The following is a 13,113-nucleotide window of genomic DNA, read 5'->3' as shown; positions in this document are numbered from 1 at the left end:
ATGTTGTGTAGTCTGAACACACAGGTGTGTAAGATAAAGGAGTAGCCTTGAGAAAAATGCCATCAAACTCCATCTTTAGTGTTTTGTGTGTATTCCTGCTGACATCCTGTATTGGCAGTGCAGTTTGACAGCACAGACACATCAGTGGAAACATAAGCGTTTGCTGTGAGCTCCTTACAAGTATAGGTTTCTCTCTTTCCACTGATGTTCAGCAGTAACATTCATAGAGGCTCATGAACCCCACTGACAGCAGCCACAGCTTGCAGCTTTCAGATGTATTACCGATAGTGCATGAAGAGCAAAGCCCTCTTCAAAGGATTTCTCTTCTTCGTTTGAGGAATCGTGCCGAGCACACAGCAGTGTTTTGTGTCTCTGCTTGAAAAAATACAACTGCTGTTGCTTTCTTTCCCTAAATGTTGATGAAGAGAGTCGTTTTGTTTTTGTCAGTAGGTTTTCTGGTGAACGCCATGTTCCACTTGAAATGTGTTGATGTTAGATCTGATGCTGCCTGAGTGTTGGCACGGATACCAAAAGATTTGAATCAAATTGAATCCATATGGCTCAGACTGAGCCTACAGCTCTTCTTTCAGATATTGATAGATCCATTGACAGGACTCCAGAGAGCTAAAATCAGCAATATTTTCATTTATATCAGGAACTTTCTTGTTATGCAAAGCAAGCATTCACTGCCAACTGCCAATACTCAGCCCTTGTTATGGGACAGTAAATGCAACCAATCTCTAATCTAAACTCCACAGATGAATTGTTTCCCAGTGAAAGTTCAGCCGATGTTTACGTGACGTGGTGGTGACTGGGATCAGCTCAAGTTGTTGATCTTAAAGGCACGATGGCTCTCCAGTGAACATTTAAGCGTCTCTGCCTGCCAGACACAAGCAGCAACAACGTGGCCGTCATTCTCCCTGCTGAAACGTACAATACATCTCACTAGGCTTTATTATTTATTAATGATATGTTTACCATGGTGGCGGGCAGACTGATGGCTGGTGTTTGTATTTGGAGGCGAAAACACAAAGTGTTTTGTGTCCGCATGTTAAAGGCCTGGAGAGTTTTCATACATAATTAAGTTGCTGTGAATTTTGCAGCTGTGTCTAATGTCATGTGTGAGCTACAAAGGAGATATTATGTCATGACAAAGCCTCCCTGTGCTGCACACTGTGGATGATGCTGATCATGAAATCTGCATTGCAAAGAAGCTATTATGTTTTGTAGTCTCTATGAATTTCAACGTGGACTGATTCTGATTCTGCTCCATGCACACAGATTTCCACGCATCTGTTTATCTGTAGAACTCATCTCTCATACAGTACTAAGTATGTCAGACTCCCTGCCAAGAGGCTCTGATGATGGCCACTTTCCACTGCAGTGTACAGTCTCCTGAACTCTGCTGCCTATCTGCCCTCTGTGTTATGCTGCGCTCTGCTCTCTGTTTGACTGTGCAGCGTCATTTCTCTGCATTGCCGGTGCAGCTGCGAGATGCTGACAAAGGAGATGATTGGCTCGTGCCAACAGTGCCGTCACGCCGTCACGCCAGACCTGAGCCTTCATTGTCACAGGGTTTTGATCTTCGGCATGCCCCGTCACATGTTAAATAATCACCAAGCCAGAGATGGTATTCTTACTGGGTCCATTTCAATATATAAATTATGATCAGACTTCAGGACTTGATGTCATTTTTAACAATTCACAGATATCAATTGTAATCGATGCAATCACGATACATAGATACATGCCAATTTGATATATTTTGCAATGTGATGTTACCATTTATTATGATGTCCTGTTACAGTTTATTTAATTTTAACATAAGACTATGGGAAAAATTTGATTTAAATGTTTAGAGTGACTATATCATGAGTTGTGTTTACAAAAACAATGCACGTCATTCAGTCTTCCTGCTGAACTGCGTATAAAAGTGGTGAATAACATACTTTTTCTTTCAGAATAACACATAAAGATATATACACACACACACACACACACACATACACATACATACACACACACACACACACACTGAGTTTCGACCCATTAGGTTAGGCTGGTCAGGATGGCAGATTGAGTCAGCAGGGATTCATTTGTTTCCACAGAGCAGAGGCAATATGTGTCTCATAAGTTGTTTTTAGCACATGTTTAGCAAGCTAACGGGCACAGCACTAGTTATTTATATGTTTTTGTATCAAAAAATCAATTCAGGATTAAAAAAGAGATTTAAATGATACGTAGACACAGTTTTACCTGAATAGCCTAATATATTCTGGTTATTAAAGGTCCATTGTGTTGGTTTTAGTGGCACCTAGTGGTAAAGTTGCAGATTGCAACAGACTAATTACTCTCCCACACCTCACCCTGTCCTTCTAAGCATGTAAGAAAAACTGCAAATGACAAATTAACATAAAAAGCAAAAGACCATATCTAGATCGAGAGTCTGGTTTGTCTCTTCTGGGTTACTGTAGAAAAATGGCGGTTCAACATGGCAGCCTCCATGGAAGAGGACCCGCTCTCTAAATCTTACACACTGGACCTTTAAGTTCTTCTTCTTCTTCTCCTTTCGGCTTTTCCCTTCAGGGGTCACCACAGCGAATCAGTTGCCTTCATCTAACCTTGTCTTCTACATCCTTTTCTCTCACACCAACTACCTTCATGTCCTCTTTCACTGCATCCATAACACCCTGGACCTTTAAGTTTTTATGGTATAATTCCACTCTGAACGGAATGTCTTTGTGTTGTAGAAAAAACAAAACTTTTGAGGACGTCACCTTGGGTTTTGGGAAACAGTGATCATCATTTTGAAAAACATTTGAGAAAATGATAGACATTAATTGCTAATGAAAATATTTGTTAGTTGCAGCCCTAATAGGAGCCATGTCTACTTATGATCCCCTGGCTTTGTTTACTTTTGTCTGCAAGTTCAACCAAAAAGTGACATTTTCTTCTCAGATCGTTTTATTGAAGGAGCGAACTCTCCAGTATTTTAGAATAAAAAAAAGAGTCACCAAAAAGAAAACATCATTTGCTGTGTAGAAAATGTTTCCACAAAGAGACCATCTGAGGATAATCATAAAAACTACAGTGTGAAACTACGTACACAGTGATCAGTCATTCAGGAGTTTCCCTCGTGTTGGTCACGGCGGCTGCTGTGGGAAGAAGATCAGTTTTTAATTCTGCCTTCCTCTGAACACACAAACGCTTTTTCACAGTTTTTTTCACCTCCTTCCCCTGTAATGCTTTAATCACCTGTAGTGTAGATGCAGACGGAGCACAGGAGGCTGTGCAGAATAACTGTCCATTTTAATCCACTCCTCAGCAGTGTCTGTCAGTCAGCCTCTCAGCGAGGGGGCTCGCAGCCCACTGGCAGTCCTGACTGTCAGTCAAACATCCGTCAGGCCTTACGGGGATGGAGATGACACCTTGTGGATTTAATTAGCGTTGTATCATGTCATATCTTTACCGTGAACTCCATGATGCTCAGACAGCTGACTATATTGTCGCTACTCAGCTACCCAACAGTCAGCACAGTGGCTCTAAATCCATGCAAAGGCTGCAGACTGCAGCTGTAAGCTGGCAAAGTGCCCCACTTACCCTTTAGAGACTAGGCCTGAAATGAACCAGAAGTGGGTGGCTGACGGAGGGTTTTGTGTTCAAACTGTACAAGGCACAGTACGTGTGAGTGGCGCAGAGGGAGAACAGTCACCCACCACCAGAAACTCGGGTTCATTTCCCGGCACGGCTGCCCCCGGTGTGGACCGGGGCCCCCCCGGAAGATTACGGGTGGCCGCCTTCATGGGTGGGAAGCCAGTGAAGGAGCGTTAGATCGATAGTGACTCCCGCAGATCTGTATCACCAAGGCTTCCTGCTTGTTTCTTGACAGTTATTTCCTTTCTAGCAGGAAGTAACTTGAAAATGTTTTTGTTGTTTGTTTTTTTACATGTTGTATTTATATACAGTCAAATGCTTAAAGACACTAAATTCACAATAATATGAAACAGAGGAAAGCAGCATATCCTCAGAGTTTTTAGTGATTTATTGGCAACGCAAAAATAGTTTTGAACATAAACAGCAGAGAAGTAGAGGAAGATGTTACAGAGAATTTCCCATGTTTCTTGTGGACATCCAATCAGTGCTTATGGTAAACACAGTTCAGTGTGCCTGTCTGAGGTACACTCACACTCCTCAGTTGCTCTGGAGCAGATGAGTCAAGTGTGAGGAAATAACCCCTGATGATGTCATCTCGGCTCAAGCCTGAAGACCGAGAAGTTTGCATCAAAAGCCCGAGTTACTAACTGGAAATGTGGAATTTGACAGAATCAGTCTGGATTTGTGGGTAATGTAGGCACTGGATCTGGACAAGGAAGAAGAATGTATTGGAATATACTCTTATACTCAATGGGTGGAGTACTCTTTAAGCCTATGGCAGAATGGTGGCACTACACAGACGTACAGCAGCTGGTGTGTTTGGAGCATAAAAGAAAGGAGAAGGGAAGGAAGGATTTAAAGGATGGATGTGGGCACCAGAGTAGACGGAGGGCATCACATAGCTTCTCCGTTCCCTCAGAAGGAGGCTTGACGATGAAAGGAGCTCTGATAGACTCATATAGAATTTGGCAGTAACTCCACTGGAGGCAAAAAGAAATCAAAGATCGGCACAAAGCCTGATTTTTCTGCTTGAACTCTGGCTGAACACTTCTTCCTGCCCACTGTCCCTCAGTGGCAGCTCCACACATTGAGAGCGATGTCTCCTCTGTGGATCATGCTGCGCGCCTGGCCCGGCTCAGTAGCCCACTCATCTATCCCAGTAGCCGAGCGGCAGCAGCAGAATAACTGAGCCCGTTGTGCCCTGGCCCGGTCATGTGACAGCTTTGTGCAGCTCAATGACTCCCCCCTCCTTGTAGCCTCAACGCCATTATGTTTTATTGGAAGAGGGCCGCTGTTGAAAAGAGAGAGTCGGCTCTCCCTCCGGGGCACAGGGTCTCCACAAACTCCCAGCAAAGCCTGCTGGGAGCCCGTCGCCATGACTGCGTTGGGAGAGGAAGGAGCGGACGCAGACATGCGGAGCTGCCAAATGGCAATTTTCTTAAATCACACGTTTCGCTTGCACACTGAGGTCAGCTTGAGTATTTCGGGACACCCTCACAGCTCTGGTGCACAGATGCCCAAAATAGACAAGCTGCAACCTGTGAGTAAAAAAAACACAGCAGCTCTACTCCACTCTACTACACCAGTGCCATGCTCACATCCCGCTGTAGTAACACTTGTTTGTGATGGTACTTTCGGACCTGCTCAAATGATTTCTTAAGAAGAGAGTGCACAGGTGTGTGTTGTCACTCAGAGATGTGAGAAAAGTACACCGCAGACTTAAGTGGAAAGGAAGTGACAGACCGGATCTCGTCTCGTCCTGTTGTCCTCATTATCTTTGCACTTTTTCTCATTTCCTCTCCGTCTCTTCTTTTTCTCTGTCTCTTTTTGTCCTCCTGTGTTATCATTGAGAGACAGAAGCAGTCCACCACCTCGCTATCTCCATCCGCATCTCCACCATTCAGCTGTTATGCCGGAGGATTTTAAATTAGAAAGTAGCGTTTTTGAAAATGGTAGCGTGTGTGTGTGTGTGTGTGTGTGTGTGTGTGTGTGTGGTCAAGCAGGTGGTTGCTGTACCATGACATCTACAGGAACAGTCTAATGACTATTCCACTCTAGCATAATTGTCTGCATCGCCAAATAACAAGCCTCTCACAAGCTATTTTTTCAGGTTGGTTCCCATCATGCCCCGATTCTCGTATATATTGATCTTTTGCAGAAGAAATAAGCTCACTTTGATGAAATGAACCATTGAGACCTAAGTCAGCCAATAACAGGAAATGTTAATGTAATAGACCCCCGCTGTCACACTCATAAACCACCAGCAGCAGCAGCAGCAGCAGAAGAAGAAGCGACAGCAGCTTTCCACGTGGGCGTCTGCTGCTCCTACAGAACAAACAGTTGCATCACGGCGCCCAGGCCTGCGCGCACTTGCAGTGTCATTACCGCTACGCTCCAGCAAACAGCGAAGCCACAGAGACAGATTAAATTAGATTAGCGGGCTGAGCTTTAAAGTCAAATCAGCAGCTAATGGGTTCTAACATATTTGGCAGCGGTGACAGCGTGTCTTTTGTAAATAAAGGGCAGTTAGGAGGCGCGCCATGCTGTTAACCCCGGCCCTCCTGCCACACAATGACTCTATTGTGCCGTTCTGCTGTCAGTCAAAGAGCTGGCAGCCACTATAAGGTTTATCCTCGCCTGGCAGAGATTTATCTTGTAAATAAAAGTTGCCATGTGGCGCGTCACAAATGTCCTTTATGCTTTAGTTCTGCACTTTTTCCCTCACAGTTATGAGATCGACTTGCTCTAATATAGGAGATATTGCAATCTTTATCAATAATATCAATAATCAATAATATATGGCTAAATAATCAATAATGAGGTTAAGGTTAAGTTATGGAGTGTCACATGGGGAAAATCTATAGATCACTGGTTGTTAAACTACTGTACATGTAACACTGGTGGTGGTACGCATCCTCTGTCTCCTGCTATGTGGGGGAATTCATTTTTTCAAAATTAATTTCCCATAACAAATAGTCCCCATTTATCAAAAATGGCTGGGATGTAATTAAAATGTAATTTGAAAGAGGTTTTATATTTCCTGTAATATTTGTCCTGTATGTTGCTGTGTTCATGCGTGTGTACATCCATGACAAGTTAGGAGCAAAAATGTGATGGCAAGATAGTAAGTGGAGGTAAAACAAATAGTTTGTTCCACCAGAGGTGGTCCTCCCTGGTTCAGTTCCCGAAGGCTTTGAGGGCCAAGTGAAAATATATTTGTCACAAATACTCTTTGTATGTATCACAAAGAGATGGTGGAAACCTGACGGTTGAACCACGAACATGGGACATCTGGCTTGAAACAATGTGTGAACTTTATGAGATAGAACAAATGACGTATGTGATAAGGCTGCGAAGAGCCACATTTATGGTGACGTGGAGTCCTGGAATGAGTTCTGAAATTCACACCCTCCCAGCATTACCTCCTCCATTTATATTTTTAAATTATTTTATTGCTTTACCTTTTAATTATGTGTAATATATGCTGGATTTTACTTGCATCCTATTGTATTTGAATATTTGAATGTCAAACTTGGTATACAGTGGTCCCTCGTTTATCGCGGGGGATACGTTCTAAAAATAACCCGCAATAACCCCCTAACCACACACTTTTATACACATTTTTACACGCATTTTGTACAGTACTCCCTTAGTTAATCAGGACGCAGAACACATGTGCGGTTCTCCCTTAGCCAATTTAGGACGCAGAACACAATGCGCGTTCATACTGTACAGTACGCTGTAAAAAAAATCATGCAAAATTACACTAAAAAAATCTGCGAAACAGCGAGTCCGCGAAAAGTGAACCGCGATATAGCGAGGGACAACTGTATATCAAAGCGGCTGGAAATTTGTGAAGGTAAAAGAGTAGTGCGGATCACGGGTAGCCCTTTCCCAATAAGTTAGAACGGCCATACTTCTTTCTGGGCGCTTCGCGGTGTAAACAGTTTGAGATCCCTGATGGATATAAATGAGTACTAGGACCAAAAAGAAGGAGATGACAAATAAACAGTTAGTAAAAGATAAAAAAAAGAAACATGAATAATATTTTAATTAGGAACTGATTGCATTCTAAGTATAAAGCTATATATTTATTTCATTTGTTCATTTTGTGCATGAAATGAGAAGTATTTTTCTTTCAGCCTGTTGGTTTGTGGTGCCCTACATTTAATAACCCCACCTCATTCTCACCTGCAGGGGTGAATGAATGTATTTATAAAATCCACCAGGCTGCCGGGGAGCCGGTGAAATGGGGCCATCGCGCATTAATAGCTGGCGGCTCATGTGTTCTTTGTGGTGACCTGTTGTTTACTAGTCAAAACGTTGCAGTCACGTTGGTGAATCGTTTCTGTGTCACTTTTAATCCGGCCCGACCGATCTGTGTGTTTATCAACCTTTCATCGCACTGTTTCATGTTGTATCACCATGATATTAGGTCCAAAAAACAAAAAGAAAGCCATACTAATTGAAGTTGAGGTTGACAGACCCTTGGCGTTGTCCCAAAGCATTCTGGGCGAAAAAATTAGCAAGACCCATTTTCTCAAATAAGTGTGAATGACGGCGGCCGCCATATGCAGTTGATATTCATGTTTTATTGAATGGGACGATGAATAATTGAGCATCTCTGTGTCCCTGCAGGGCCTCTGTTTTGGCGGCGCACAAAGCAATGTGGAGGAAATAAAAATCCTGATACGCTGAAAACCAGAGGTATGACTCTTCACACTCGGCTGGACTCACACACACACACACACACACAAACACACTCTCACGCTCATTTGTAACCTCACACACAAACACACTCCTCGACGAATTCAGCAGTGTTTACTTAGCAAATGTGCGCCATGTGAGAATAACCTCGTGGAAGAGACCGACGGCAGATGGATGCACTGCAAAACATGCTCATTCTGGAGGATCCCGACCAGCTGGCCACCACTAGCTCAGATTGTTTGCCAGAGGCCAGCCTGCTGTCCCGAGTGCACACATATACCTGTGGTGCATTAAACGGCGTGTACACTTCCCACATAAAAGGAGCAAACGCCGCCTTGTGTACCTGTTATCCGTGCAGCAGTGTGTAGTTATTGTTTCAGGTTGACTCACAGAAAAAGCTATGTATTGTATTCCTTTACTTAACACAGTGTACGACCTGAGCCAACTGTCTATTTCTGCCGCTGCCATCTTTAATCCACAGTGCAGCGGTAAGGTCGGCCCATACGTCGCTGCAGGAGTTAATGCGAGGTCAGCCAGTGCACACTACAACTCATGCATCCCAGCTGATCTGTATTTTTTATTTCTCTTAACTGATGCGATATATATTTCCAGCCTGCAGAGGATAGAGGAGTCATTTTCTAATCCATGTGCAGGTTGGAGTGGAACGCAATGGCACGACATCAGATTAGTGATCAACAGCTAGCGGTGCCGGGTGCTTCGCCTCCTCAAGTCAGGAGTCACAGCAGGACTGTTCACAGTGTAGCAAAGTGTGAGAACAGTGTGTAACACAGTGCACAATGTAACATCAGGAGACATCCACTTCATCACTTTTTACATGAAGAAGGCCTGGCAGGTTTGGGAGTGAAGTAAAGCGGTGAAAGTTAAACATACATAATGTTTAAAACAAGTGTAAAGTCCCCGTGACGTCACACATTGGTTTGTCAGTTTTAAAGCATGTATATGGTAATATGGTCGTTGTTCTTTTGGAGTTTTTAGGAGCCAGAAGTGAACATCTTGAAACAAGAGTGTGGAGCTAGTGGGTGACACACTGCTGAGTTGTGCTGCACTTGGTTTTGATTGCAGGAAAAAATGGCAACCTCGAAACGGTAACTAAAATGTAGTTTAAAAAAAACAAACATTTGAGTAGAGAAATAGTCAGTACAGTAACAGAATCTTGAATTTTAATCAGCACTGCCTAGTTTGACTGAGTTTGTGTTGAGCTGTTTACTTAAATAGTAAATGAAATTAAAATTGGGGTTGCCTAAGACCCAATACAATCTGACTTTTTATTGCAACCAGTAGAGTCATCCCTTGCGGGTCATTAGACCGAATGCATTGGCTTCATTTCACAGGCGCAGAAGTTTGTGTCTCTCAGTAGCCATGTAAAAGTGTTGGAGCATAATGTTTGACTCAGGTACAGGAAGAACACACATATCATTACACCCCCGGTCATGACTCATTCAGCCTCTAACACTCCAAGATGTAAATATACAAAATATCAAACAAGACAGATTACCATCAAGAACATGTATTTGTTGTCACAGTGCTCACTGTGGTTTTTTTTGATGATGAAAACAATTAAATATAACTATTACAGATGTTTCCATTCATAGTGTGAGGTTAGATGAGAAGAAAGGTTCATGCGGCTCATGGAGGTTCATTCTTCACCTTGGGAGCACATCGCAACAAACTCAAGGTTCACTTACTTTAGAACTACTTGTTTAGAACTTCCTTAGAGACTTAAAATTGTTTTGTTTTTTTGTCCCGCATCTGCACGCTTATAACTGGAATCAAGGCACAAAACATGTTTCTGCCAAACAGCTGGCAGCCAGGCCTCATCATATTTTTAGTTTCTGTGAAGCACAGCCCAAGTCAAGAACCTTCTGTTCTACACAGCAGCCATTTGTTAGCTTCACTTGTTTCGCAACCTATTTTGAATCCAAATAGATGTCCGTGTCTGGACTGGTCAAAGCCACTTCAGTCCGCGGCTTCCTCTCCTTGAGAGGACTTTCCAATAACCCAAACCCTACTGACAAAGAAGACATATTGTAAGGACCCCAACTGAGCAAACGACAAACAGCTCTAAATGGAGAGGAGGGGTTTTCTGCTGGTAGAATTCATCAATGGGCGAGTGGAAAGAAGCTGAACAAGGGATTCTTCCGGGAAACCAAAGTCAGCTGAGTATCCGACATTCATGGCAAGCATGTTCATTATGCAGACTCAGTCATCGCTGCACTAATAGCTCGTTTTATTATGTGTGCTCCAATTTCCTATGGCGTTCCTGCGCGTCTGAGCGAGCTTGTTGCAAAGCGGAACCACAATGTCACACGTGACTCAGCTTTTGGGACGGCAGTGACACGGCCGACACTCCACAGTACGCAGCGGGCGTCAGAAGAAGCTCTGCAGAGCTTGCACATCAAGAGCAACCTGCGCGTGGAGCAGATGTATGCATGTGTGTGACAGCGTGTGTTTGCGCGTTGCCATTCTCGCTGGGTGGGAGGCATTGTAGGATGGTGAGAAACATAAAGTGAGTCACTGATTGCAACCGTGTTTTTCATGCTTCCACCTCTCTCTGTGAGTTTCTGCAGCGTGCAGAACCAAGAGCGTAAACAGCACTGTGGTAATTATCCTCACACTGATATTCATTGCCGGAATCATCTGCAGCCACGAGACAAACACACACTTGTGTTCGCCTTTTCGCCTCCTCGCAGCACCAAAAGCTGAGTGTTCGCCCTCTCTCCCCCTTCCAGCTTGTTACCTCTACGGTAATGATTACACCAGTGTGGGCTGTGCAGCTATTTGCTGAAATGTCAGCGTTGCCCTCAGACTGTGGCTCCATTGTGGTTCCCAGTTTGCCTGATGGTAAGGCGATGCAGGCAGTGGGCAGAAGCGGTGCTGCTAATGAACCTAGTTAAGCGTCATTCCATTATATTGACACATCTGGTGGCATTTTTCATATGCATGCTTTTCTTCCTCCGCCTAATTAAGCGATGTAGACCGCACTGAGCTGTATGTTGGCTCTCTGTCTTAAAGAAGCCTCTTGAAACCTCAGCGTGACACATCAACAGCCATCAGCAGCAGCTTCTGAGCATAGCGCGTCCATCCCCCGGGCCTTCCTTTGGCCACGTGATGGCTGTTATCCCGCCTCACAGAGAAGAACACTCTTGACCATCAGATCCATTTATGTCAGAGAACCTCGCTCTCATCCTCGCCGCCACTACACTGTGGTGAGGAGGCGCCGTGTTAGAGAAGAGGGAAGACGTCTGTAAATTAGCGGCAGCAGCTGCGCTCGGCCCCGCTGAGGGACGTCAGCTCTGGGAAACATCAAAGTGGCTCATCGCCGTGTGTGTGCTGGATCCTGAGATCCTCAGTCAGCACTGCACAGTGAGACATCACTCTGTCCCACGTCCATTAGTGTGTGTGTGTGCATATAGATAGATAGATATATAGATATATATATATATATATAGATAGATAGATAGATATAGATATAGATATAGATATAGATATAGATAGATAGATAGATAGATAGATAGATAGATAGATAGATAGATAGATAGATAGATAGATAGATAGATAGATAGATAGATAGATATTTGGCAGAAATGCAGAAATGAGAGATATAATACTCGCAACCATGATTTCATTGCTGACAATTAGAGTTGTGCTTTCATTACCTCAGAATTAAACATTTATATCTACAGGGAATGGACAATCCAAACACTGGCTCTAGATTGGAATTGCAATGTGACGTGAGAGATGAGCTTCCGGGGTAGGCGCCCCGCCATTTTGGATGTGGCAAAGTAGAGCTTTGTTTTCCCAGATATATTAGGGTGTGTGAATGGTGTATGAAGAGGCAAACTTAAAGCCCTCACGCAGACTGCGCCCTGTGCGGTCGCCCACATTGCCCATAGCTAAAAAACGGCCCTGCTTGTTTTAGTTTACGGGCAAATCGCCGCACACACAATTGCGGAGCACGAACAGCTAATCGCAGCAACCGGACCACCAACTGAGGCGTCTATGTATATATGTCTTAGATCTACCTAACTAAAGGAGAGTCTGTGCATATATGTCTATGATCTATCCTAAATAAGGAGAGTCTGTGGTGAAAAGATGGATAAGGACGGACTTTTAGGGGGAACATTTCATTTTAAAAAGTTGCCCGCAGACGCTCGTTGGACAAAAAACAACAAGGCAATTTGTCACAGCTTTGCAAAGCCAATTTAAATTCCACAGAAGAACACACTTAAACATATCACCTCAAAAGCAAAACACCCAGCTACAACAGGAGTGTGGCACTCCTCTCTAGTAGTATTTCCATTCTTCTGGCTTTTTTTCTGTTTGCACTGTGCAATGTGCACCTTAAGCCAATAACATGAATGAATTTCATAACGTATCGAGTTATCTTCATTAATTTGACATTTTACATAAATAAATTCATTAGCTGCAGTCTCAGAAAAATGCATTTAATTTATTGATACATTTATTGATAGATTAATGCGCGATTAATTACAGAAATTTTTGCGATTAATTAGTTAATTTTTTTAATCGAGTGACAGCCCTAATAGAATAATAATATATAGATAAGATATATATTATATATATATATATATATATATATATATAATATAATATATATATATATAATATATATATATAGAGATATAATATAGATATATATGAATATAAGATATGATACGATATAGATATAGCTTCTATAATGCACACACACCACACAACTAAGAAACGAAC

At 43.1% G+C, this 13,113-nt stretch overlaps 1 protein-coding gene across 6 annotated transcripts in view; it reads left to right on the top strand.

The window, feature by feature from the left end:
• fynb (FYN proto-oncogene, Src family tyrosine kinase b) overlaps positions 1-13,113 on the top strand; it is a 73,961-nt gene that overhangs the window by 7,988 nt on the left and 52,860 nt on the right. For 5 of the 6 annotated variants that reach the window (XM_027283906.1, XM_010735890.3, XM_010735891.3 and 2 more), the window contains exon 2: positions 8,293-8,361. The exons of the other annotated variant lie outside the window; for it this stretch is intronic. The gene's annotated coding sequence lies outside the window, so the exon portion shown is untranslated. The remainder of the gene's footprint in view (positions 1-8,292; positions 8,362-13,113) is intronic. 6 annotated transcript variants of the gene reach the window in all.

The sequence above is a fragment of the Larimichthys crocea genome, chromosome XI, assembly GCF_000972845.2.
Source record: "Larimichthys crocea isolate SSNF chromosome XI, L_crocea_2.0, whole genome shotgun sequence".
Lineage (NCBI taxonomy): Eukaryota > Metazoa > Chordata > Actinopteri > Sciaenidae > Larimichthys > Larimichthys crocea.
Note: the sequence above shows the minus strand (reverse complement) of the source record. Positions and strands in the feature narration are given on the sequence as shown.